Here is a 4,277-nt window from a genome sequence, read left to right on the forward strand (position 1 = left end):
GACCTGAACCAAAGTCAGATGCTTAATCAACTGAGCCACACAGGTGCCCCTGGAGATGAATGCATTTAAACTGGGTTAAGGAATTATCTGGTTCAGTTCAACATTTGTCAAACGCTAATTATGTATCAAGTGTGCTAATACAAAGATGAGAAAGGCTGGGTTTTGAAGGATAAATAAGAGTCTGCCATGAAAACCACTGAGCTACTGTCAGCTAAGTGGGAAAGACCAAACTGCAAACAAATAACTCCAATTATGTTAGGGCAGGGTTGGCAAAGTTTTCCTGTAAAAAGCCAAGTAGTAAATATTTTAGGCTTTTTGAGACAGATAGAGTCTGTCTCAGATACTCAACTCTGCGTTTGTAGTGCAAAAACAGACATAGGCAATATGTAAGTGAATGATTGTAGCTATGTTCCAATAAAACTTTATTTATATAAAAGTAGTCAGTTGGTCAGATTTGGTTCACAGGTCACTGTTTGCTGAACCTTATGTTAGAGGAACGTCATAATAATATGCAAAACAAATAATAACGACAGTAATAATAATAAAAGCTACCATTCTGATAGCTTACTCTGCTAGAAACCCTATACCAGGCACTGTCTATACAATTCACATATATTTGCATACTTCTTTTTTATAACAATTTGTGAGGATACTGAGATTCAACTGTCAAAGCCACAGAGTTAGGAAGTGACAAACACAAGATAAAACTCAACCCTGTTTGGTTCTACAGTCTGTGTTCCCAAATAAGCAACTTAAAACTCTGAAAAGGAATGGGCAGAAGGAGTTAATCTGGTGAGGATTGTAAGCTGGTTCCTAAAGGTTGAGTGGAGTCTTACATGGAGGCAGATGGGAGAGAGAGGCCTTTGAGGCAAAGAGTAGCACACAGGTTTGAAAGCACATGGAATATTCTGGGAACAGTGGTTATTAGGTGATGTTGGGGTGTGGGATACCTTGGTGGTAGAGGCTAGAGTAGAAACAAGAGAAGTTGGTAGCTCAGAGGAGGGAGTCTGGCATACATGTCGAAAACCCTGGACTTTATCTATGAACCAGGGCTTTTCCAGCTCTAGTCTTCTGGATCTTCTGGATACACTGCACCAGACTCCCTTGAGGGACTGTTTGCCATACAGATTCCTGGGCCCTGATATTTTGATTCAGTAGGTCTGGGATGGAACCAGAAGTATGCATTTTATCAAGCATCTCAGATGATTCTAGTGAGCATTCTCAGATTTGGGAATCCATGCATGGAGAGCCACTGAAATGTTTTAGTCAAGGGAGACATATAACCAAAATTGCTTTAGAAAGGCCACTTCCACTTAGAACATGGATTATTTACCAGAAGAATAAACTTTCCCAGAGGTCCATTTCTAGTTAGTTATCAGCTTCTCTCATCTGGAAATGCAGATGAGAAATTCCAGAAGTTTCTACATTTCCACAGGCTTTTAAAGAATGACTCAGCTTAAACCCTAGATTGAACTCTATACTGTTGACCAAATAGTTAATTTAAGGAGAGACAGTATACAAATAACAAATTGCAATTTAACAAAATATATTTGAATCTGATGTTAAGGACAATACCCTCTCCATGATGAATCAACTGATGAATTGTTAGCCAGGAAAATGTCTTCTGGTCCTCTGGGCCTGTGTCAATGTTTCTTTTGTGATGATAGTGGTTGACAACACTGATGCTAGGTTCTGTATTGCCCTAGAAGCCTCAGCATGGTGTAATGAATAGACCACTGGGCTTGGAGTCCGACTACCCTGAGCTCAAATCCTGTTTATGGTGCTTAGTAATTGTGATGCCTGGAGCAAATCACTTATCCCGTCTGAGCTTCAGTTTTCAGACCTGCAAAATGGGAATAATCATTCCCAGCTCTCATTGTAAGGACTGAATAAGATGAAGGATATAGAGTCAGAGCGCACCTGGTGCAATAAATATTGGTTCTCTTCTGCAGATGCCTCAAAATTGTTTTTATGCACTTCCCTTCTCTCCATTGTGGATGACAACTCCCTGGAGAGAAATCTTCTATGGTTACTTCTTGTTTCATACTATTAAGTAGCCACTGTTGCACAAGCCTGTTTAAGGAGGAACATGCTGAAATTCATGTGCTTCAAGCCACCAGAGTTTGCTGTTGAGAGAGCCATTCCCAAGCTCTTGCCTTTGCTTTCCTCACCACCATTTCACATCACTGTTTACCATAGTCTGTTGTCAAGTGGTGTCTAAAGATTCAAATCCTGTGGTTATTGGCATAGATTTGGATGCCAGAGGAACTGCTCCCTTTACTTTAGCACATGGCTTTAGCACATGGCTTCTTGTGGCCACATCTTCTGTCCAAGTTCTGAGTTGACCAAACTGCAAATGAGTTTCAGTTCAGACTCCCTTAATGACAAAAAGACCTTGTCCCAGATCCACAACTGTCCCCTGACTCCTCCACTCATCTCAGTGGGCAAGGTGTGGACTTCTTCCTTGTCCTGCAAACTGGAGTTCTCACCCCAAACTGTGGGGTTGAGGTTCACAAGGGTGAACAAGCCTGGCAAGCCTGGGTGGCAAGCCTATTCACATAGCCTCACATTGCCCAGGTCTTGCAGCCTGCTTTCCTGGGGACAGTCAGCAGTGAGATCCCACCCAACTCTGAACTGAGGAATAGGTGGAGTGAGCTCCTGATGATCTGGAAGGAAGCAACAGTTTCTTGAAAATCATTTGAAGGTTGAAATTTGACTCAATAAATAAGTTTATGTTTACCAGGTTATCTTTTAGGTAGGAGTAAGGAGGTTGGTCAAACCCAGTTCCTCCTCTGAAGCCTGAGTATATATTTAAATGTACAGGTGTATATTGGAAGGAAGGATAGGAGCAGGCACTGGAGCAGTGGAGATTCAGAAGCCTGGGCTGGGATTTCTGGGAGAATGCTAATTCCATCAATATGGGCACGGAATGCAGAAGGAGAAGCAGGTTCTGAGGAAAGGGGCAAGGTGATGTTTAGTTAGAGAATAACTTAGGACAAGCTCATTTGCTCTAGAACGGAGTATTCCAGCTCAGACTCTCATGTAGGCAGCAGAGCAGTGAGGTGAGAGAAGCTTTGGTGTTCAGAAAGACCTTGTACAGCCTACTTTACAAAGGCTTAGCTGTTTGTACCTGTAGGAGTTGTTCTTTATTGCAAGTACCAAAAAGCCAGCACAAGGCAGATTAAGCAAAAAGGGTATTCATTGGTCCTTAAAACATAAAAGGCCAGAGATACCAGGCATAGCTCCATCAGGGCCTTAGCTGACAGCCTCAGGGCCTAGTTTCTAGCTCCTTGCTATCCTCTCACATTGATTCCATTCTTAGACAATAAGGATCCCGTTTTTACCGTCTTACATTTAAGATCTGCGGTTTAGAATCTCTTCCCCAGCAAAACTTTACTGTGTCTCATTGGCTCTGGGTAGGTCACATGCTTGCCCTTGAGCCAACCAGTGTAACTGAAGGGATGTGATGTAAAGACACCCAAAGGCAGCCTCTGGCCCTGGGGTTAGACCCTGCACCTCTGATTGATGATTGCTCTGCATAGGCAACATGGACCCCAAACTCATGGGGTAGAAAGTGGGGCTCAGGCTGGCAAATTAGCCCAATCCTCTACTGCAGAGATGGGAAAACTAAAGCCTCAGTGGTAAAGGAATCCTGTCACACAGGTGGTTGGTGCCACAGTCTTCTCTTCCCTCCCCCAGAAAGCCCTTGTCACTGAGTCTTTGCAGTCCTTTCTTTCACTTCCTGAAGACATACTAGGCCGGACTGTGCGCTGAAGCCTAGCACCAGGGTTTTAGACCTATTTCCACAGCTTCTGAGAGCTGGGATTCCCAAAATGGAGAGAAACAGGGGGTGGGGTCTTGAGCTGGGGCGCTCCATCCCAGCAGGGAAGAGCTATCTCTCCTGTTTGTCTCAGATAATGCAGCTGCTTCTTATCTACTCCAGAGGATGCTGTGAGAAAGACTCAATTCTGTGCTGTAGCCACAGTTGTCCTTGTTGGCCCTGAGGTAGGGCTGTGATCTGGAACAATCAAGATTCCCCATAAGGAAAACTCTCCCAATATTCTTGTTCTGTCTCTGCTGAGACTGGAGAAGAACAAGAATGGGTCCTCTCTTATGAAGGGCTAAAAACTCCATTTTGGGTACAGTAGACCCAGGTTTTAGTCCTGACTATGTTTCCTGACAGTGTGATCTAGAGCAAGTCACTTTACCTCTCTGAGGCATGGTTTCCCCATCTGTAAAATGGAGATATACCTTCCTCTAGAGAGAAGTGTGTTTCA

Source organism: Crocuta crocuta, unplaced genomic scaffold, assembly GCF_008692635.1.
Source record: "Crocuta crocuta isolate KB4526 unplaced genomic scaffold, BGI_CrCroc_1.0 scaffold233, whole genome shotgun sequence".
In the NCBI taxonomy this organism is placed as follows: domain Eukaryota; kingdom Metazoa; phylum Chordata; class Mammalia; order Carnivora; family Hyaenidae; genus Crocuta; species Crocuta crocuta.